Consider the following 24,688-nt stretch of genomic DNA (forward strand, 5'->3'; position numbering starts at 1 on the left):
TGCCTTACACACTGTAAGCCACCCTGAGTCTTCGGAGAAGGGCGGGGTATAAATGTAAACAAAAACAAAAACAAAAATGTAAAAAAATGTAAACTGTAAAAAAATGTAAAAATAAATAATAATAATAATAATAAAATTTTGAGGGTTTTGGGATGAAACCCCAGTCAGGTAGTGCATTCCAGGTATTGACCACTCTGTTGCTGAAGTCATATTTTCTGGAAACGAGTTTGGTACTGTTCACTTTAAGTTTGTATCTATTGTGTGCTCGTGTATTGTTGTAGTTGAAGCTGAAATAGTCATTGATAGGTAGGACATTGTAGCAGATGATTTTATGAGCTATGCTTAGGTCATACCGCAGGCGGCGTAGTTCTAAGTTTTTGTGCTAACAAATCTAATCCTAACCCTAATCCTAACATTTAATTCAAAAGTCTTAACCTCCCCATTCAGCTGTAGATTCCATTACATAGGACCATTCAAAACTTCAAAAGAGTGTTTTGATTTGAGGATGCTTCACTCATGTTCTCCTGTGATTTTGATCACATGAGCATGGGGATGTTGCAAAGGTTGTAACTGTGAAAAATGGTCATAAGTCACTTTTTTTCAGAGCTGTTGCAACTTTGAACGGTCGCCAAATGAACCGTTGTAAGTCAAGGACTACCTGTATTTTTATTTTTAAGAAAGCTAGAACAGGATACTTTCTGCACTGGTTCCACAAAACGTCAGATCTTTGCTGGAGAATTTGGAGACCAGTTCCTACAAAACACCACAAATTCTGTCTTAGAATGTTAAGATATTTAAATTTAGTAGCTTGGACAATGGGCCTGAACACATAATTGATTGGTTGGAGAGTGCTGGCTCTTGTGTGAGGCAATCTACACTATGATTGGTTGATGTGGGTATAAAGGGGGGAATTCCCCTTTTTCCTCTGTGTCTTTTTCCTCTGTGTGAGGGGAAGTTTCCCTTTTTCCCGCCTTTTTCTTCTCTGTGCCCTGTGTGCTTTACGATTTACCGCATGATGCTCATGTTGGCCTGACTATCTTGTCTGCTGTAAATGTTAGAAGTTAAATATATTTCTTATATACTGTATATATATTCCTGTCAGCGTCTCTGATTTCATTTGGACACCTGCTGTGCAATTCCCTGACATAGAACAATTCATTCATTTCAATGTATTTGCCTCCAGCAATTTGCCTCTTTGCAGCAAACAGCCTGTTTCATTTTCATTTTCAGCATAGCCTGATTAGCACAAACAGCTGATTGTTGGTTGGATCGGCCTCCTGAAGATCAGCTGTTTCAGGCTGCAGGGATTGCCACTTCCGCGCGCCTCATTTTCCGGGGGCCGGCGAGGTGGGCGGGGCTACATTTGGTGTATAAGATGCACCCAAATTTTCACCCTCTTTTAGGGGGAAAAAAGTGCGTCTTATATTCTGAAAAATACAGTACTTGCTCTCTGGCTGGTAGACATCTTTAGGATACATGAATTAGGCAACTATGCATGGAAAGGAAAACAGAACATTCTTGATGCCAGGGGTGCATAACTGTAGCTTTTTTCATGTACGTAACGTTGCCATGGACGTAACGTTGCCAGGATTGTCTGTGAAAATCTGCTGGGAGTGGATCTCTATAAAGGCAAAAAAAGCTGGGTTGTTTTAAGCTCCTTGGAATATTTCCTCTGAATTGTATTTTCTAGTGTGGCAGATGGGATTAAATAATTAAATACACAGAGGATAAACATTCCAACTAGTTAAATTTAAATAGTTGTTTAGCTGTTTCCAACTCTTCGAGAATTGATGGACGTAATGTTGCCAGGATTGTCTGTGACTATCTGCTGGGAGTGGATCTCTATAAAGGCAAGATGGCAGGAGCAGAATTGTGTGCCTACACAAAAGGAGAAGAGCTTGCATCACAATTCTGCTTCTGCCATCTTTGTTTTAATGCCTCCAGTGGACACCACTGCCTTGAGGACATATACCTTTGTTCTTAGTGTCATGACACTACATCTGTGTTTAGATTTGTCATGGGGATCTTCCACATCTCTCTCTCACACAGTTCCAAGATGGTTTGCTTATCAGTCAGTGAGGATGCATCTTCAGATTAGACCTGCCATGTTAAAACCAGCCTGCCACTGAAGGTGGATCAAGGAGATCCAACAGGAACTAGTGTGGAAAGAGGAACAAGTCCCAAAGTTGCTTTTCAAAAGGCAACCGAACTTTTTTCGTTTTGAAATTGTATCGCTTCTCATCCAAGAAGTTTCTTCAATTCAGCTCAGTTCAGTTAACTTCTTGGATAAGAAGCAAAATATTTTCAAAGAAAACCAAAAAAGCCCAGTTGCCTTTTGAAAAGCATCTTTGGGACAACCATGACTTAGATCCATGATGGTGAACCTATGGCACGCGTGCCACAGGTGGCAGGCGGAGGCATATCGGTGGGCATGTGAGTGTTGGCCTAGCTTAGCTCCGGTGCACATGTGCGCGCCGGCCAGCTGATTTTCGGGCATTCCAGGGTCATTGGAAGCCTGGAAACAGCCATTTCCAGCCTCTGGAGCACCTCCAGGTGGGCGAGGAAGACCATTTTTGCCCTCCCCAGGCTCCAAGAAAGCCTCTAGAGGGCAAAAAAAAATGGGCCTACTGGGCCCATTGTGCCATCATGTGCCAAAAGTGGAGGAAACATGGGGGGGGGGTCACACACACAGCGTGGGGGGCAGAGTGCATTGAATTAAGGGTGTGGCCACGTGCATGCATGACCCCCCCCGTGACACACACCCCCACTTTTGGCACGTGACAGCAAAAAGGTTAGCTGTCACTGACCTAGATGATTGAGAATCTTCCTAGACAAAGTGAAATAAGATTTCCTTTGTGTGGACATTCTGATTCTTTTGAGTGAGGTCAGTCGCCTAACAATTGACTGGACCCTTCCCATCTGGCCACAGGTTCACATGTGCAATAGTGGCAAATATCTGTAGCTCGGGTGTAGGATGAGAGTGGAGGTTCGTTCTCCGAGCTTGTGGGTTGGTTTCTGAACGTTTCGTTCCCAGGCCAGGTAACATCGTCAGCTAGGGCTAGGTGTCTCCACAGCAATTTCCCCCCCTATTTCACAAAGTTGGTAGCCTCCACTGTCTCTGCAATCTACACTTTACCTTTGTTGCCAGAGGAGTGAAGAACAGGGACGGGGGCCTTACCCTCTTGAACATCTTGCCTGTTTTTCAAATACAGTGCACATTCTTCAAGGCCTTCCACCAGTGGAGAGCATCACTGCTGCCCCTGAAGCAGCAAGAAGGCAACAGGAGGCACATAATAAAGGCACTGATAAAGGAGAATATTTGTAGCTCAAGGATGAAATGAGGGGTCCTTGAGTCTCTCTGAGTTTTGTTTTCTTGCATATGTTTCATTATCCTAACTAGGTAACATCATCAGTGTTCACACTGAGCATTCAGTTCTGGTACCGCAATGGTTAGAATGCAGTACTACAGGCTACTTCTACTGACTGCTGGCTGCTTGTAATTTGGCACTTCGAATCTCATGGGCTCAAGGTTGACTCAGCCTTCCATCCTTCTGAGGTCAGTGAAATGAGGGCCCAGATTGTTGGGGGAATAGGCTGATTCTGTAAACCGCTTAGAGCGGGTTGTAAAGCACCGTGAAGCGGTAGATAAGTCTAAGTGTTATTGCTATTGTTCGGATAACAAAATGTCTGCAAGGAAACAAAGCTCAGAGAGCACCAAGGGCCCCTATCATAGTAAAGATCAGGATTAATCAGTTTAATTAAACAGCAGCTTTATCCCAGTCATTTCATAGTACTTGCTGTCTGCTGTCACCTAGTAGTTTGTTAAATCCATTCCAAACAGGGTTTCATCTTCCAGTTATATGTGTATAGCTGTCCCAGTTGTGAATGTTCATTTGGGTTTGTTTTTTTTTGGCAAGACACCCTTGACTAGGGTGTTATTTCTTTCCGTGGTGGAATATTATTTAATCTGATCCTTCATCTATGACCACAAGTCATGGTTCACCCCCAATTATTTTAATAATAGCAACATTAGGATGCCTAGGCTCCTTCCCCACCACAAGGACACAATCCATGCAAGAGAAGTTAAAATGATATTAATTCATCTCAGGTTTATATCCAGACTCTGCTCAAGTACAGGGTTTTGATTCTCATCTCCATCATCATTCAAAGGTCAAATCGTCCTGGACAAAAAATGGCTGCGCACCTTTTCTCTACTCATTCTCCATCCATCCATCCATCCATCCATCCATCCATCCATCCATCCATCCATCCATCCATCCATTTCCCTAACTCTCTAGAAGAAATCAGAATTCTTGATTAATTGTGCCAGGAAGGAAGAAAAGAGGAAGAAGGAAAGAAGGGAGATGAAAGGACACTCATGAAGGATAGGCTGATTAAAGAGTAAAGTTATAAAGTTTTCATTAAATCTGGGATCCAGCTACATCGTTAGATTAAATGAATTCAAAGCTTTCATTACTGCATCCATTGTCTCCAGACCTTTGTAAAATATCATTACAGGGGGGAGATTCTTTCTCTCTTAAAAAGACTGTCTCCCCCCCACCCCCACCCATTTTCCTTTGATGAGAGTTACAGCTCTATAATGAAGCAATTAAAACTCAGTGCTTTGAACTTTTGGGAGGTCATTGCTTGCATTGCAAAAGTCCTTTTTCCAGGGACTTCGACTTCAGATACTGACACCAGCAAAAGGATCTTCTCTGTTCTGGTGTCCTTGGGGATCTATTTTGGAAGGTTGCTTCAATCCCACAGGGAGCAATATTTTGATGGCCCCGGGCAGGCAGATTTCAACTGGGGTAATCAAGTAAAGAAGAAGAGGATTAAGAGTTACTATGGTGATGTAATGATGGGAAAGGGGAAGGATTACATCATTCATCGAGCAGTGATTTTCTGGGTTTAGGGTGGAACTATGTTTTTTTTTACAGGTAGCTCTCAATTTACAACTGGTCATGGACTACCTCAGGTTATGACCCAAACCTATAATGGTGCCAGTCCCCCCCCCCCGGCTCACTGTTACTTCGGTTGAAAAAATGCTTTTATATAATTTAAAAAAGCCTCTGATGATCACGCGGCTCAGCTGGGATCGTCAGAGGCTTCTAAAAGCATTTTTTCTACAACCTGTTTGGCCGAAGAGGTTGTAGAAAAAATGTTTTTAAAAGTAAAAAAAAAAAAAGTTGGCCACACCCACCAAGTCACATTACCCCCACTCCACCAAGCCACGCCCATAGAACCGGTACTAACAAATTTTATATTTCACCTCTGATTTTGCTGAATTTATTTATTGGATTTTTAAAATTTATTTATTGGATTTATTTATTGAATGTCTTATTTTGACAGAAGATTAAATTAAACCAGACATCTTGGACATTTCAAGTCAAAATGTTGAAATGTAGTGATGTTCCAGATTGAGTGGATGCCTCAGGGCAGAGCAGGGCCATTGTGAACAGATCTACTGCTGAAATTTGAACATCTTCAGAGACCATATTCAGTCATTTTTTTTCCATACAGTGTGGTAAGGCAAATAGCTGTAAAAATTAGGACACATTTTGCGATGGCACCAATTATAGAACAGTCGAATCGTCTGACCTGGCTCACAGTTGATTGTCCTTTCAGATGAGGAGCTGAAGAGATTAATATCCTCACAGGCTTTTCCAAAGTGTGTTCATAAATCTACACTTTCATCCCACAGACTGATTGTTTTGTAATTTTGGAAATAAATGTCTTTGAAGACTGGACACTTTTATGCCGCAATTTTTTTCCTCCTAAAAAATAAATAAATAATAATAATAAACCCTTTACGATTTTTATCCATGTACAGGTTTTGACACGGGAGAATTATTTATGGCATAGAGTTATTATTTCCAATGGTTTTAAAGCATCAATCACAACCAAGCAAAAATGAGTTCTATCATTTCATCTTCGTAACCAAAGCACAGAAGTTTGTTATTGAAAAACTGATATAAATATCATAAATAACCTGCTGCTTTAAGGAAAAGAAGAAAAAGGAGATGTTTGAAACCTTAGTTCTTACATGTATAAATACAGGTAGTCCTCGATTTATGGCCACAACTGAGCCCAAAATTTCTGTTGGTAAGTGAGACATTTGCTAAGTGAATTTTGGCCCCAAATACAACCTTTCTTGAAATAGTTGTTTTTGTGAATCACTGCCGTTGTTAAGTTAGTAACACAGTTGTTAAGTGAATCTGGCTTTGCTTGTCAGAAGGTCACAAAAGGTTTTGAGACACTGTCTTGGGACACTACAACTGTCATAAATACATGCCAGTTGCCAAGCTTTTGAATTTTCATTACATGACCATGGGGACAGGCCAAAAATCTTAAGTGTGGAAAATGGTCATAAGCTGCTTTTTTCAGGGATGGAATAGAATAGAATAGAATAGAATAGAATAGAATTTTTTATTGACCAAGTGTGATTGGACACACAAGGAATTTGTCTCTGGTGCATAAGCTGTCAGTGTACATAAGAAAAGATACATTCATCAAGAATCATAAAGTACAACACTTAATGATAGTCATAGGGAAACAGTCAATATAAATCTTAAGAATACCAGCAACAAGGTTACAGTCATACAGTCATAAGTGGGAGGAGATGGGTGATGGGAACAATGAGAAGATTAATAGTAGTGCAGACTTAGTAAATATTTTAACAGTGTTGAGGGAATTATTTGTTTAGCAGAGTGATGGCGTTTGGGAAAAGACTGTTCTTGTGTCTAGTTGTTCTGGTGTCGTTTTTAGGGTAGGAATTGCAACAGTTTATGTCCAGGATGCGAGGGATCTGTAAATATTTTCACAATATTTTTTTTTTTTTACTTGTGCAGTATACAGGTCCTCAATGGAAGGGAGATTGGTAGCAATTATTTTTTTCTGCAGTTCTAATTATCCTCTGAAGTCTGTGTCTGTCTTGTTGGGTTGCAGAACCGAACCAGACAGTTATAGAGGTGCAGATGACAGACTCAATAATTCCTCTGTAGAACTGAATCAGCAGCTCCTTGGGCAGTTTGAGCTTTCCGAGTTGGCACAGAAAGAACATCCTTTGTTGTGCTTTTTTGATGACGTTTTTGATGTTGGGTGTCCATTTTAGGTCGTGACATATGGTAGAACCTAGAAATTTGAAAATTTCATGTGGGAAAAAAAAAAGACAGATGCCTTTGAATGGTCACTAAATGAACAGTTGCAGGTTGAAGACTACCTGCATGTATATATTTAGATTTAGATTTGTTGAGTGAGGATGTTGGGCTTATGAACAAAAGGATTGCATAGAATTTGTAAGTGTTTCAAAGCATATGGGCACTCTGTGGGTTTAAAAATAAACCCACAGAGGCATTAGCGGAGCCTTGTTTTAGTTAAGCTAAATCTACAGTACTAAAATTGTGCTGCAAATAGCCTAAACAAACCATTGATAGTAAAGGCAATAGTCTCTTCCTCCTGGAACATAATGGCTTTTAATGCGCATAGTGGCATCCAGCCATTCCTATCCTATTGAGATTTTGTGACCTTGAAAGCAATTTAGGCTGCTAGTCCATTCATTTTTTTTTTCCTTCGGCATCTGTCTTCTCCACTCCCCCATATGAATATGAACAAAGAAAAACAGCCTTTACAAAATGCAAACAAAAACTAATCAAGTCACTAGGAACACGGGGCTGTAATTGCTTCACATCCCTTCCGATATTTACACATCTTTTCCCAGCAGGACTACTCAGAAACAAGCCTTGTTAAATTAAATACCACCAAGTCAGTTTGCAGAACGCATGTTGACAATCCAAGGAATCTTTGTTGCAGTCTTTGGAACTCCCTTGGCCACAAATGTTTTAAAAAGTGCAGCGTTGTTTCCCATAATTTCTAGGGAGCAGATAGGCCGAAACTGTAGGGCACTGTAAATTCCGAAAATGGATTTCACACTAATAATAATAATAATAATAATAATAATAATAATAATAATAATAATAATAATAATAATAATAATAATAATAATAATTTAATTTTTATACCGCCCTTCTCCTGAAGGACTCAGGGCGGTGAACAGCCAAGTAAAAACAATACAATATATTACAATAAAAACTATTTAAAAAACTTATTCAATGTGGCCTAAATTTAGATATAAAATACATAATATAAAATAACCCCATTTAAAAACGAATTAAAAACCCCTATCAAGCCAGTCCTGCTCGGAAGAATAGGTACGTCTTCAGCTCGCGGCGAAAAGTCCGGAGGTCAGGAAGTTGTCGAAGTCCTGGGGGAAGCTCGTTCTGAGAAACAAGCACTTTAAAACTCTCAAAGCAATCCCTACAAGCATGAGAGGTGAAACCAGAAAATGTTGACTCTGCTGATATACAGGTAATCCTCGACTTATGACCACAGTTGAGCCCAAAATTTCAGTTGCTAAGCAAGAAAGTTGTTCAGTGAGTTTGTGACCTTTCTTGCCACAGTTGTTAAGTGAATCACTGCAGTTATCAGATTGTTAAGTCAATCTGGCTTCCCCATTGATTTTTCTATCAGAATAGAGAGGGAAGGGTCCTTGGAGGTCTTCTAGTCCAACCCTCTTCTCAAAATATTTCATTCTTTTAGGAGGGATGATTGAGGCCTTTGAACTCTGGTGCTGGAGAAGACTCCTGAGAGTCCCTTGGACTGCAAGGCGAACAAACCGGTCAGTCCTAGAGGAGATCAACCTGACTGCTCTTTAGGCCAGATCCTGAAGTTGAAACTCAAATACTTTGGCCACCTAATGAGAAGGAAGGACTCACTGGAGAAGAGCCTAATGCTGGGAAAGATTGAGGGCAAAAGAAGAAGGGGACAACAGAGAACGAGGTGGCTGGATGGAGTCACTGAAGCAGTAGGCATGAGTTTAAATGGACTCCAGAGGAAGGCAGAGGATAGGAAGGCCTGGAGGAACGTTGTCCATGGGGTCGCGATGGGTCAGACACGACTTCACAACTAACAACAACTAAATTCTCTCTCAACCTTTAGATTAACAAAAATGGTTGCAAAATCGGGCATGATGACTCACTTAACAACCGCTTAGCAATGGAGATTGTAGGCGCAATTGTGGTCGAAAGACAAACTGCCTGTAAATGTGGCAGTGATTAGAATCTTAATAAACTCATTATCAAAGAAGCTAGGAAATGTTTCCTCCTAAGATTCTGGCTGTCTCCCAACTTAGCCTGAAAGTTACTGTACTGAAATCTACAAATCTCTTGCTTCCTTGAGCTCACCAAACTGCACGGGGGTTGACAAATTTGTTCTCGAGATGCTTTTATTTTTTTTTTGCATCTGCATATAAAACCCACAAATCTACCTGATCCTAGCCATTGAATCTTCTTTTGCTAAGCCCATGGGTGTGCATTTGCTTTCTGGAGAGAGATTTATTCAGAGAGATGGTAACTCTTGTCTTTACCGTACATGGACTGAGGAGAAAGCTGTAGCCTAATTATGAGAGGAAGAGCTGTTTTTCAGCAATATTGCTAGGTAGCATTGCAGTATTGTGGTGTAGCTGTGCAGCAACCCACACTTTGACACTGCTTACCCTGAGTTCTCCTAGCACCCCTTGCAAGATGCTACTGCCATCTTTGGCACCTGATGAGCAGAGAAGAAAGTGTGGGGGGAAAGAGAGAGATGGCGAAATAGAAGGAATGCAAGATTTTGGCTGGTTTCACCCAATGTGCTAAGCTGCAAACTTTAATTAATCACAGACAATTATTGTGCTCACGTAAAATACTTTGTCCCAATAGCGATGCTGTATACCGTGTTCTCCCAAAAATAATATATTAATATCTTATATTAATTTTTGCTCCAAAAGACTCATTAGGGCTTATTTTCTGGTTAGATCTTATTTTTGGAGTACTACAGTACTAAATGCAGCCATCTGGCTGACATTCTTAACTGGGGCTTATTTTGAGGGTAGGGCTTATATTACGAGCATCCTGAAAAATCGTGCTAGGACTTACTTTCCGGTTGGGTCTTATTTTTGGGGAAACAGGGCATGTATCAGTTAGAATGGAAAGTTCGTAGATGGGATTTTTGTTTTGGTTTTTGTGCCTTCAAGGCAGTGCTGATTCCTGGCAACTGCCTGGACAGATCCCTATGAATTCCTGGCAGGATTTCAGAAGTGGTTTGCTATTGCAGAGGAGGTAAATAATGAGTGGATCCAGATAGCTTAACTTGACTCCCGCCCTCTCAAAAAAGGGAGAATATAAGTACTATTACTATAAAGATAAGTACTATAAGTACTATATAAGTACTATTACTATATACTGCATTCAGTTTTGGTCGCCACGACGTAAAAAAGATGCTGAGACTTTAGAAAGAGTGCAGAGAACAGCAACAAAGATGATTAGGGGACTGGAGGCTAGAACATATGAAGAATGGTTGCAGGAACTGGGTATGTCTAGTTTAATAAAAAGAAGGACTAAGGGAGACATGATAGCAGTGTTCCAATATCTCAGGGGTTGCCACAAAGAAGAGGGAGTCAAACTATTCTCCAATGCACCTGGGGGTAGAACAAGCAGCAATGGGTGGAAACTGATCAAGAAAAGAAGCAACTTAGAACTAAGGAGAAATTTCCTGACAGAACAATTAATAAGTGGAACGACTTGCCTGCAGAAGTTGTGAATGCTCCAACACTGGAAATTTTGAAGAAAATGTTGGATAACCATCTGTCTGAGATGGTGTAGGGTTTCGTGCCTGGGCAGAGGGTTGGACTAGAAGGCCTCCAAGGTGCCTTCCAACTCTGTTGTTATTATTATTATTAAGATTGAATTCCAGTTTGACTAGAGAAGAGAATATGAGCGAATATATGAATGAATACACTCAAAGAAAAGCAAGCCGCTGCTGTCTGTGGAGATTCTCAGTCATTTAGGTCATGGTTGTCTCAAAGGTGCTTTTTCAAATGGCAACTGGATTTTCTTTGTTTTCCTTTGAAGACAGTTCACTTCTCATTGGCAGGAGATTTGGACAGTGAGGAGGTTGGGGAGGAACATGGGCCGGTCCTGGAGTCTGGGGAAGGCTCGGATGGGGGCTCTGAGTCAGAGGCAGAGAGGGGGCCAAAGCCATCTGGTAGTTCTTTGCTGCCTCCAGAGTCTCCAGAGTCTGACATCAGGGAGGCAGAAGAACACCGGGAGCCTGTTCCCAGTGTGCGCATGCGCAGAGCTGCCAGGAGACAGGAACAATTAAGGAAAGAGGGTCGACTTGGGAGTAAGGCTTGGAGATGATTGGCCCCTCCCATAAAACATAAAAGAGAAGCGAATGAGATGTGAGCTTTTGCAGGAAGCAATTAGTTCATCTGGCCGATTCAAGATTTGAAACTTCTGTTTGTGACTCGGTGCCAAGTCTGGCCTTGCACAAGAGGAAATTAGCTCTTTGGCAGTGTTCCACGTGAGATAGTGGATGTTGATAACTTTCCTCTGAAAGACTGTTTATCAAGCCTTGCGGACTGTAAATGAAAATAATTTACAGCCATATGAATTAAAAAGGTTTCCGGGACTAAGTTTGCATGGTTTAATTTTTAAGGAAGCTTAGAAATTAGTGTCAGAACACTCATCCAAGAAGCTTCATCCACCGATGAAGAAGAAGTGAAATGTCTTCCAAGCAAAACAAAGAAAGTCCAGTTGCCTTTTGAAAAAGCACCTTTCAGACAAGCACACTGGTGACAAATATGGACCCTATTTGTTAAGCCAGTAGGAGTTACCAATCTGGTCAATTTCCAAACTTGTGACCTTCGATTCCCAGACTGTTGTATGGCACTGAGGAAGGCCATTATATTTTGAGGAGTGCAGTGACAATTTTTAAGTTTCTTCCCCGTATTAAAATATTCTACAAATTTGGAATTCATTATGAGTTATGATGGCATCTAAAGCAGCTTGTTTTTCCCCCCACTCCTGCTAACAGATAAATCGTAACACAGCTCTCGTATTTAAGGAAGAACTCCCAAGATTACTTAAATTGGCATCTGCTTATTGGGACAGTTACCAGATATCTTAGAGATGTCAGAATCATAGAATTATAGAATAACAGAGTTGGAAGGGACCTTGAAGGTCTTCTAGTCCAGCCCCCTGATTAGAGAGGATGCCCTATACCAGTGATGGCTAACCTTTTCTGGACCGAGTGCCCAAAGGGTGTGCCTGAACCCCCAAAATGCAATGCGTGTGCGCCCCCTGCATGTACTCTGCCCCCCACGCATGCATGTGTGGCCCCTGCACACGTTCCACCCCTCTGTGCATCCATGCATGGCCTCCACATGCACTCCACCCCCCGTACATGCATGCATGGCCCCCTCGCACACACCCCTCCCTCCACACATGCAGGTGTGGCCCTCTGCACGCACCATGACCCCTGCGCATGCGCAGCAGAGACCTGAAGACCAGCTGGCTGGCGGGAGGCACACACACATGTGCAGTGGAGATGAACTAGCATGACGGCTCGTATGCCCATAGAAAGGGCGCTGTGTGCCACCTCTGGCACCCATGCCATAGGTTCGCCATCAAGGCTCTATACCAGGGGTAAAATCTAAAAATTTTCCCTACTAGTTCGGTGGGCGTGGCTTAATTGGTGGGCATGGCTTGGTGGTCAGATGACTTGGTGGTTGTGGCCAATAACAATAAATAATACAAATAATAAACGAAGTATAAAAAACAATAAGAGGTACCAAAAACCAACTTTCACACTTTACACACACACAACACAACACAACACAACTGACTCACACACAATGTAAAAGCAGCTGCACTTCACACTTCACACAGCCACAAAAAGGTCAAAAACCAACTTTCACACTTTACATACACATAACTGACACACACACACACACACACACACAATGCCACATACAGCTTTCTGAGATTTTGTGTGTTTGTGTAGTTAGAGTGAAACACTACAGAAACACACCAAATCTCAGAAAGCTGCACAAATATTTTATTTTATTTTATTTTATTTTATTTTATTTTATTTTATTTTATTTTATTTTATTTTATTTTATTTTATTTTATTTTATTTTATTTTATTTTATTTTATTTTATTTTATTTTATTTTATTTTATTTTATTTTGGACTTCAAATCCCAGAGTTCCTCAGCCAGCAAAACCAGCCAGCATGAGATTATCACTGAGGAAATAGATTAGCTAAGCAATTGATTCTGTCTGGCTGAAAGTGAAACTGGGGCTTTCGGGCTGGAAAAAAAGCCATGCGTTCATCAGTAATCAGGTAAGTGCCTTAGAATCTCTACTCTTACTTGTAGAAAACATGTTTTCTACAAGTAAGATTCTGCTGATGAGGAACTCAAGTGAGATCATCAGAGGAAACTTTAAATTTTTTTAAAAAAGTTTAAAGTCTCTGCCGATCTCAGCTGAGGGGCGGGATCCTCAAAGGCTTTTTTTTTTACTTTTAAAGGCCTGTTTCGGCTGAAGAAAAACTGGCTTTTAAAAAACTGGTTTTAAAAAAAAATATCTGCTGATGGTGCGGCTCAGCAGAGGTGGGGGCAGCGGGAGGGGGGCAGGGATTTTTGCTACCGGTCCTCCGAACCAGCAGCCATCGCTACCGCATCACGAGAGCCGGTCCGAACCGGGAGCATTTTACCCCTGCTCTATACCATTTCAGACAAATGGTTCTCCAATCTTTTCTTAAAAACTTCCAGTGTTGGAGCATTCACAACTTCTGGAGGCAAGTCATTCCACTGATTAATTGTTCTAATTGTCAGGAAATTTCTCCTTAGCTCTAGGTTGCTTCTCTCGTTGACTAGTTTCACTTGATCAGGAGTGCGCAATGTAAAGTCAGGTCATGCAATCGTGGTAGAATGTAAACAAGGTCATGAAGGTTTGGTATCAGATGTAAACAATCAACTTCTTGGCATATGGTCTGGTACAAGATAGGGATATGAAACATAGGTGTTACTCCTGGAGTTGGGAGCTTCGACACAAACATGATACTGGGTGACTTGGCTATTTTGGGGTGGGGTGGGTGTCTCTCGCTACTGTTGTTTCACCAAGGAAAGGAGATTTGTTATCATCTTGCTTAGTAACGTTATGCTTTTGTGGTCTTTTGTGCTTAAATCTGTCTGCTAAAATTAAAATCTTTTTACTGGTGTGCTTATTATCTCTGGATCTTCAAAGAACCAACTGTTTGGAGCCTGATGCTTGGCAGTACAAATGTTCAGCAATAATTACATTGGGTGGGGAATTTGGGAGCTAAGGCTGGATGCATAAGCATTTTACTGGACTGGTGTATCTTGGCAATTGCCATCTTGGCAATTTTAAGACATCTGGATATCAACTCCCAGAATTCCCATGGCTGGCTTGAGAATTCTGGGAGCTGAAGTTCAGATATCTTAAACTTGCCAAGTTTGAGAAACATTATGCTAGACCATTCGGCTAATGAAAGGAAAACTTTCAGCTATGCCAAAGCAAACAAAGACCCAAACCTACTTGAATCTATATCTCTTTTGTTAGCTAGATACTAGGGAAAATAACTTGGAAAACACCATATCAGTCTGTCCAAATTCCTTCCATGAAAATTACCTTAAAAGACGGGTTTTGAATTTTCAAAACCTTGGTTGTAATCAAAGACCAGACCCTGCTATGGAATCACAGGGACTCATCCAGTAAAAATAATTACTTATTTAAATATTGGATTCCTAGGCCATCAAATTATGTGGCACTTTACAACTAGTGTATGCCTGTGTATGTGTCTGCCTTCAAATCATTTTGGGGCTGGTGACTACTTGTACAAGTCCCTTGGAAAGTTTATTTTTTTGGATGTGGTTTGCCATTGCCTTCTTCTTCCCCAGGCTCAATTTGCAGTAAAAATAGCCATAACAATGACAATTAAATGTTTACAATAATGGCCATTCCATAATTCAAACACCCACGGTAACAGTTTGATTCATGGTAATGACCCAACTGAAAGGACCACGATGTAATAACAATAAAACATCTCCAGTAAAATTATAACAATGAAACATCCATAAAATATGGTTCATCATTCACAAATTTGAGAAAACAATCAACTACCAGAATTGGTTGAAGTCGCTTGGCTGTCAAAATATCTGCACAGTGGTAGACATTCAGATATTCTGGAGGTTGGAGGTTGGAATAATATAAGTAGTCCTTGACTTACAACTATAGTTGGGACCAGAATTTCCATTACTAAGTTATATAGTTCTTAAGAGAATCACACTAGATTTTACAACCTTTTTTTTGCCACAGTTGTTTAGTGAGTCTCATGATCATAAAGTGGATCCAGCTTCCCCCATTGCTTGTTTGGAAGCCAGCTGGGAAGGTCACAAATAGAGATCATGTGACTCCAAGATAATAGAATAGAATAGAACAGAACAGAATAGAATAGAATAGAATAGAATAGAATAGAATTTTTTTATTGGCCAAGTGTGATTGGACAAACAAGAAATTTGTCCTGGTGCATATGCTCTCAGTGTACATAAAAGAAAATATACCTTCATCAAGAATTCTAAGGTACAATACTTAATGATAGTCATAGGATACAAATAAGCAATCAGAAAACAATATCAATATAAATCGTAAGGATACAAGCAACAAAGTTACAGTCATAAATGGAAGGAGATGGGTGGTGGGAACGATGAGAAGATTAATAGTGGTTGCAGACTTAGTAAACAGTTTGACAGGATTGAGGGAATTATTTGTTTAGCAGAATGATGGCGTTTGGGAAAAAAACTGTTCATGTGTCTAGTTGTTCTGGTGTGCAGTGCTCTGTAGCGACATTTTGAGGGTAGGAGTTGAAACAGTTAATGTCCTGGATGTGAGGGGGTCTGTAAATATTTTCACAGCCCGCTTTTTGACTTGTGCAGTATACAGGTCCTCAATGGAAGGCAGGTTGGTAGCCATTGTTTTTTTCTGCAATTCTAATTATCCTCTGAAGCCTGTGTCTGTCTTGTTGGGTTGCAGAACCAAACCAGACAGTTACAGAGATGCAGATAACAATCTTGATTGCAGAAAATATGACTTTTGTAACAGAGTTGTTAACGCTTGGAACACACTACCTGACTTTGTGGTCTCTTCTCAAACTCCCAAAAGCTTTAATCAAAAACTGTCTACCATTGACCTCACCCCATTCCTAAGAGGACTATATGGGGCGTGCATAAGAGCACAAAATGCCTACCGTTCCTGTCCTATTGTTTTTGTTTTTGTTGTGACAAAATAAAATAAAATTTAAAAAAAATTGCAGATGTGGCAATTGTCATAAATGCACGCTGGTTGCCAAACTCCTGAATTACGACCACATGACTAGGAGATGCTGCAACAATCAAAAAGTGTGAGAACTGGTTGTAACTCCCTTTTTTTCAGTGCTGTTGTAACTTTGAGCAGTTGCTAAACAAATGGTTGTAAGTCATTGACTTCCTGTAGCTCTTCAGTTTGCTCATGAAGAGATTCAAGAAGTGACCTATGGTGGTGTATTGCTTAGAATGCAGTATTGCAGGCTAATTGTGGAATTCTGTTTTCACCAGGCTCAAGGTTGATGCAGCCTTCCATCCTTCTGGGATGGGGAAAATGAGGATCCAAATTGTTGGGGGCAAATGGCTGATTCTGTAAACCACTTGGAGAGGGCTGTGAAGCACTGTGAAGTGATAGATAAGTCTAAGTGCTTTTGCTGGACAGATAACATCAAAAACATCATCAAAAAAGAGCAACAAAGAATGTTCTTTCTGCGCCAACTCAGAAAGCTCAAACTGCCCAAGGAACTGCTGATCCAGTTCTACAAAGGAATTATTGAGTCTGTCATCTGCACCTCTATAACTGTCTGGTTCGGTTCTGCAACCCAACAAGACAGACACAAACTTCAGAGGATAATTAGAACTGCAGAAAAAACAATGGCTACCAACCTGCCTTCCATTGAGGACCTATATACTGCACGAGTCAAAAAGAGGGCTGTGAAAATATTTACAGACCCCTCGCATCCTGGACATAAACTGTTTCAACTCCTACCCTCAAAACGACGCTATAGAGCACTGCACAACAGAACAACTAGACACAAGAACAGTTTTTCCCCGAACGCCATCACTCTGCTAAACAAATAATTCCCTCAACACTGTCAAACTATTTACTGAGTCTGCACTACTATTAATCTTCTCATCGTTCCCACCACCCATCCTCTCCCACTTATGACTGTATGACTGAAACTTTGTTGCTTGTACCCTTACAATTTACATTGATATTGTTTCCTGATTGCTTATTTGTACCCTATGACTATCATTAAGTGTTGTACCTTAGAATTCTTGATGATCTTTTCTTTTATATACACTGAGATTGTATGCACCAAAGACAAATTCCTTGTGTGTCCAATCACACTTGGCCAATAAAAAATTCTATTCTATTCTATTCTATGGATAGAAAAAAATCTCCCTTGGGTTTTTCAGCCTCTGTGTAAAGCTGAAAAGCTTACATGCTCCAGGGAAGGGCGGTAATTTACTGTGCACGTCCTTTGGGAGGCTTGAAATGAAAAGTGCTAATGCTTCTTCTCCTCTAGGCTGGACAGCTATGAATCAAATAGAGAGGCACCATCCAAATGGGGGGAAGAAAAGCTGGCCATGCCTTTGTGACTTTAGCGTAAGAGAGGAGCCATAGCCCCAAGTGGGCAGCATAACAAGAGGTTTTCAAATATTCATCTCATTTATGTAAGCTATTTGGCAGCCAGGAAAATGGCCAACTAAAGGAAATGGTTGGAGGAGTCAACTAAATCCTAGCAATTGCTCCATATTCTGCCAATGGATTGGCAAATATACACAAAACTACATATAGGTAGTCCTTGACTTGTGACTGTAATTGGGCCCAGAATTATGGTTGTAACTCAAGGCATCAGGTGACATGTCAGTTTTTTTGTGTGTGTGGTGATAAACAAACACCACTGTTATTAAGTAAATCAGTTTTTCCCAATGGCTGTTTTTTGCTGAAAACTAGAATACTGGAAACTTAAAAATGTCACAAATTGCAATCATGTGGCCACGGGAAGCTACAAATGGATGTAAAGATTTTGAACCAGTTGCCAAATGCCCAAAATGAACATAGCAATACCAATAGCAATAGCACATACTTATATACTGCTTCATATAAAAGGGATGCGGTGGCTTAGTGGGTAAGATGCTGAGCTTGTCGATCGAAAGGTCGGTTCGAATCCCTAATGGGGTGAGCTCCCGTTACTTGTCCCAGCTTCTGCCAACCTAGCAGTTTGAAAGCACATAAAAAATGCAAGTAGAAAAATAGGGACCACTTTTGGTGGGAAGGTAACAGTGTTCCGTGCGCCTTAGGCGTTGAGTCATGCTGGCCACATGACCACAGATACATCTTTGGACAGCGCTGGTTCTTCAGCTTTGAAATGGAGATGAGCACCGCCCCCTAGAGTTGGGAACAACTCGCACGTATGTGCAAGAGGAACCTTTACTTTTACCTTTATATACTGCTTCCTAGTGCTTTACGTCCCTCTCTAAGAGGTTTACAGAGTCAGCCTTTTGCCCCCAACAATCTGGGTTCTCATTTTACTGACCTTGGAAGGATAGAAGGCAGAGTCAACCTTGAGCTGGTGAGAATTGAACTCCCGAATTGCTGATAGCTGGCAGTCGACAGAAGTAGCCTGCAGTACTACATTTTAATCACTGCATCATCATAGCTGGACGGGACCTTGGAAGTCTTTTAGTCCAATTCCCTGCTCAAGCAGGAGATCCTATACTATTTCAGACAAATCGTTGTTCAATCTCTTCTTAAAAACTTCCAGTGTTGGAGCATTCACAACTTCTGGAGGCGAATCGTTCCACTGATTAATTGTTCTAACCAGGGGGAAAATCTATTTACCTTCCCTACCGGTTTAGAAGTGTGCGTGCGCATGCCACATGCGATTTTAGACCCCCTGTGCATGCGCAGAGGGTAAAAAACAGATTATTTCCTGGTTAAAACCAGGAAGTAATGATGTCCGGGTAGGCGAAGCCTCGCACTTCTGCAGCTACCGGTTCACCGAACCACCCACCGCCGCTATCGGTTCACCCGAACTAGTGCGAACCGGTAGCATTTCACCTTTGGTTCTAACTGTCAGGAAATTTTTTCTTAGTTCTAGATTGCTTCTCTCCTTGGTTAGTTTACATCACTGCTTCTTGTCCTGCTTTCAGGTGTTTTGGACAATAGGTTGATCCATTCTTCTTTGCCGCAACCCCACAAATATAACCATGCGACTGCAATGGGTGGATGCAGCAGCGGTAACTTTAGAAAGAGGTCATAAGTAACTTTAGGGTGGGGAGTCCTTTGTAACTTCAAATAGATGTTAAGCGATCGGTTCTATGTTGAAGACTCCCTGTATATTTAAAAAAGCAATGCAGACTTTTTTTTTTGTCTCCTGGAACAGAACCATGTAGAAAGTATATCTATGCTGCAAAAGTATTCATTGGAGAACAGAACCTAATTAGTTGCACAAATACTTGTGCAAACTCTCCCTGCTAACTACACAGTTAGTCATTTGGGATAAACAAAACAACTAGCCAGATGTGAAGGTTACCCAGATGTGAAGGAAATAGGTGTGTGTTGGGGGAGAGAAGTGGAGAATATCATCTGGAATTTCCCATCCTTTATGTTTGTTTTGTTCCTCCCTGCAGCAGAGTGGCTTTAAAACACTCGTCTCAATTTACACACCCAGCATTTGCAAATGGAACCCTTTGTTATTTGTCACGGTGAGACATAAACGGGGTAATCAAAGGATTAAGAGCAATCACATTAAACTCTGCAAGTGAATGTTTACACACCACAGCCTATCCCGAGAGTGGTGAAGATGGCCATTTATAATGGAAACAGCGACAGTTTCCCTGTGCAGAGTATTGATTTAAAAGAGGGCTAGAAATGGATGGATTCTCACATAATGATGTTCCTGAGAAACCTGATTAGAAGCTGGCTTGATGCCTGGAAAACAGACTGAGGGTCCAGTTAAACTCTATCAAGTTTTGTTGCCTAGAAAACTGCAATAAGTGGAATGCTGAGTTGGCGCTTTTTTTTTTAACTTAACCCAAAGCAAAGGAGGGGAGTTGAAAATTAGCTGATGAATGTAGATAAGTGCTTGAAGGAGGGACAATGACCTGGAGGATTGCAATAAATGACCAGAGATCAATGGAATAGAGGTAGCTGTCCACAATTATGGCCACAATTGAATCAAAAATTTCTGTTGCTAAGTGAGACAACAGTTAAGTGAACTTTGGCCCATTTTGCGACCTTTCTTGCCATGTTTGTTAAGTGAAACACTGCAGTTGTGAAGTTAGTAACACGGTTAAGTGCATGGGATGCGGTGCCTCAGGGGCTAAGAAGCTGACCTTGTCGATTGAAAGGTCGGCAGTTCAGTGGTTTGAATCCCTAGTGCTGCCGTGTAACGGGGTGAGCTTCCGTGACTTGTCCCAGCTTCTGCCAACCTAGCAGTTCGAAAGCATGTAAAAAATGCAAGTAGAAAAAATAGGGATCACCTTTGGTGGGAAGGTAATGCAGCTTTGGTATTGAGTCATGGCGGCCACATGACCACGGAGACGTCTTCGGACAGCGCTGGCTCTTCGGCTTTGAAACGGAGATGAGCACCGCCCCCTAGAGTCAGGAACAACTAGCACGTATGTGCGAGGGGAATCTTTACTTAAGTGAATCTGGCTTCCCCATTGACTTTGAAGATCGCAAATGATGATCACGCGACCCTGGGACACTGCAACAGTCGTAAGTGTGGAAAAACAGTCATAATTCACTTTTTTCAGGGCCGTTGTAACTTTGAACAGTCACTAAATGAACAGTTGTAAATCAAGGACTATTTGTACAATTCTGAGGCATAGAATCAAGATGATGTGAAATATTAGTGCTGCTTTATAAAAACCTAGTAAGACCACACCTGGAATACTGCAATCAATTTTGGTCACCATACTACAAAAAGGCTGTTGAGACTTTGGAAAAAGTTCAGAGAAGGGCAACTGAGATGGTGAAAGGGCTGGAGATAAAAGCATATGTAGAATGACTGCAGGTTTTGTGTTTGGCTAGTCTAAAGAAAAGAAGAATTAGAGGTGACATGATAGCAGTATTTCAGTTTTGAAGGGCTGCCACAAAGAAGAGGGGGTCAAATTATTCTACAAAGCACCAGGGGGCAGGACAAGAAACAATGGTTGGAAACTGATCAAGGAGAGAAGCAACCTGGAATTAAGGAGAAACTTCTGAACAGGTCAGTGATGGCTAACCTTTTTGCCATCGCGTACCAAAAGCTGGAGGAGTGCAGGGGGCTCATGCGTGCATGTGGCCACACCCATAATTCTATGTGCCCTGCCCCCCACGCATGTGCATGGAATCCCCTTCCCTGTGCTCCCCCCGCTTTTGGCACACGATGGCCTGGTGGGCCCAGTAGGCCCTTTTTTCACCATCCCCAGGCTTTCTAGGAGCCTGAGGAGGGCAAAAATGGCTTTCCCCCACCCCCGGAGGCCTTCCAGAAACCGGAAATAGCCTGTTTGCTGACTCAACGGGCCGTTTCTGGCCTCCAGGGGTGTGGGAAAGGTTGTTTTTGCCCTCCCCAGGCTCCTAGAAAGGCTCTGGAGTCTGGAGAGAGTGAAAAACAGGCCTTCCCCACCCCCCTGGAGGCCCTCCAGAGGCCAGAAACAGCCTGTTTCCCGATTTCAAAAAATCAAATGGCTGGAATGTGCGTGCCTGCTGGAGCTGAGCTTGCATGCCCATGTGCCACCTGTGGTACGTGTGCCTTAGGATCGCCATCACGGGTATGGGTTCTCCTGCTTGAATAGGGGACTGGACTAGAAGACCTCCAAGGTCCCTTCCAGCTCTATTCTATTCTATTCTATTCTATTCTATTCTATTCTATTCTATTCTATTCTATTCTATTCTATTCTAATATTATGTAGTCCATAAAGCAGTACATGGCTTGGCCTCTAGATTTCTAGCACACACTCACAACCAGCGAATTAATGTGCTGATGCTGACTAGGCTAATGACGCTAGTCAGATGAATACTTGGTAGGCAGAGGCAGAATTTCCACCCCCCCTATTTTCTTCCCCAAAAACTAAGGTGCGTCTTATACTCCGGACCAACTTATACTCTGAAAAATACGATAGATAGATAGATAGATAGATAGATAGATAGATAGATAGATAGATAGATAGATAGATAGATAGATAGGTAGGTAGGTAGGTAGGTAGGTAGGTAGGTAGATAGGTAGGTAGGTAGATAAGTAGGTAGGTAGGTAAATAGATAGATAGATAGATAGATAGATAGATAGATAGATAGACAGACAGACAGACAGACAGACAGACAGACAGACAGACAGACAGACAGACAGACAGATGACAGACAGACACTATTCTGCCCATAAATGCACTCAGCTATCTATTAGTACTTAAAATATTGTGTGTGATGCATAAAGATGAAGAAACTTAAATTTGTAGCTTGGAGGATGGTAAGAAAACAGATCTCAGCAGCCTACTTACTTTTAAAAAAAAACTTGAACAGGAATGCGCATATCTGCCGGGTTCAACCAGTGAGTGATTCGTTTGAGTCTAGATTTGCCGTCAACAGGAACTGTTCCATCCTATTGATTTTTTGCTGCTGCCAAACCTGTCAGCGAATAGTGAGGAGTAAGCAAGGGGGAAAGAGGGCGATGGGATTCAGTGAAAACTCAGAGCTGTATCTTCACTATATTAAAGCCCAGCCGATAGCATATTTTTTAGGAAAAGCTGAGAGGAAGGGGGGGGGGAGACGTGGCCACGTCGTGAGGCAGATGGATGTGGCTAATTAAGAGGCTGAACTCAAGAGGGTGGAGGATATGGGCATAGCAGATAGCTATTGGAACAAAAGAATCTGAAACAATAGTATTTTAAGCTTACATACCACCCCATAGTGTTTTTCAGCGCTCTCTAGTTGGTGAATGAGGTAAGCATTAGTTGCCTATTGCCCTCAACCATCTGGGTCTTCATTTTACCAACCTCGGAAGGATGGATGGCTGAGTCAACCTTGAACCAGTCAGGATCGAACTCCAGGCGGTGGGCAGAGTTTGCCCACAATACTGCATTCTAACCACTACGCCACCGGGACAAAGTGTTTGCTTTGTTGCAGCAACAGCTATATAAGTAGTCCTTGACTTAGAACCACAATCGGGACCGGAAAATTCGTCATTAAGCAGCGTGGACTCACGTGACCTTGCCCGATTTCAAACTTTTTGCCATGGATGTTAAGTGAATTGCTGTGGTCATTAAGTGAGACATCACGTAATCCAGGGGTGGGTTCTACTTACCTTTACTACCGGTTCTTATTGTGGCCTCCCCCCGCATGCGTGCTTTTCTGTTCGTGTGCAGTTCACTTTGGATGATGTTCGGGTCAGTGGGCAGAGCCTCCCGTTGGTTTTACTACCAGTTCTATAGAATCGGTCCGAACCGGGGGCAACCACTACTGACGTGATTATGATTTTCAACCTGCCGTATTGGCTTCTTCATTGATTTTGCTTCTCAGAAGTTGACTGAGAAGATCACAAATGACAATCACGTCGACTTCTGGGATGCTGCGACTGCCATAAATGTGAGGTGATGGCCAATTGGAAAGATCACAATCACATTATTTGAGGACATTGCAAAGGTTGTATAAGGACCATCATAAGCCACTTGTTCAGTGCTGCTGTAACTTAGTGAGGGAAGTCACCCCTCCTTTTTTGTTCTTGTTAGTTGCAGCATCTTACAAGGGATTCTAGGGGAACTCAGGTTAAGGAAAACAGTGTCAAAGTGTGGGATGCTGCACAACTACACCGCAATACTGCAATGCTACCTAGGAATATCGCTGAAAAACAGCTCTTCCTCTCATAATTAGGCTACACTACAGCTTTCTCCTCAGTCCATGTACAGTAAAGACAAGAGTTACCATCTCTCTGAATAAATCTCTCTCCAGAAAGCAAATGCACACCCATGGGCTTAGTAAAAGAAGATTCAATGGCTAGGATCAGGTAGATTTGTGGGTTTTATATGCAGATGCAAAAAAATAAAAATAAAAGCATCTCGAGAACAAATTTGTCAACCCCCGTGCAGTTTGGTGAGCTCAAGGAAGCAAGAGATTTGTAGATTTCAGTACAGTAACTTTCAGGCTAAGTTGGGAGAAAGCCAGAATCTTAGGAGGAAACATTTCCTAGCTTCTTTGATAATGAGTTTATTAAGATTCTAATCACTGCCACATTTACAGCACTTCGTCTTTCGACCACAATTGCGCCTACAATCTCCATTGCTAAGCGGTTGTTAAGTGAGTCATCATGCCCGATTTTGCAACCGTTTTTGTTCATTTAAAGGTTGAGAGAGAACTTAGTTGTTGTTAGTTGTGAAGTCATGTCCGACCCATCGCGACCCCATGGACAACGTTCCTCCAGGGCTTCCTATCCTCTACCTTCCTCTGGAGTCCATTTAAGCTCAAATCTAGACAGCGTCTAGAGGGAGGGAGGTCTATTACCAACAGCTGCCGACTGGAGTGACCCTCGCGTCAGAAGACTTGATAGGCGGAGGCAACAGAAGGAAGGGAGGGGCAGGCCTGGATAAGTGCTGAGTCATGGAGCCACACCCCATGGCCTATATAAAAGATCTGCTTTCTGGCATTCTCTGAGTCAGGCAAAGTCTAAACATATCTTGCTGAAATCACTTTCTGGTCTCCTGCCTGCCCTGAGGACTTTGC

This window comes from Ahaetulla prasina, chromosome 1 (assembly GCF_028640845.1).
Source record: "Ahaetulla prasina isolate Xishuangbanna chromosome 1, ASM2864084v1, whole genome shotgun sequence".
NCBI classification, from domain to species: Eukaryota; Metazoa; Chordata; class Lepidosauria; order Squamata; family Colubridae; genus Ahaetulla; species Ahaetulla prasina.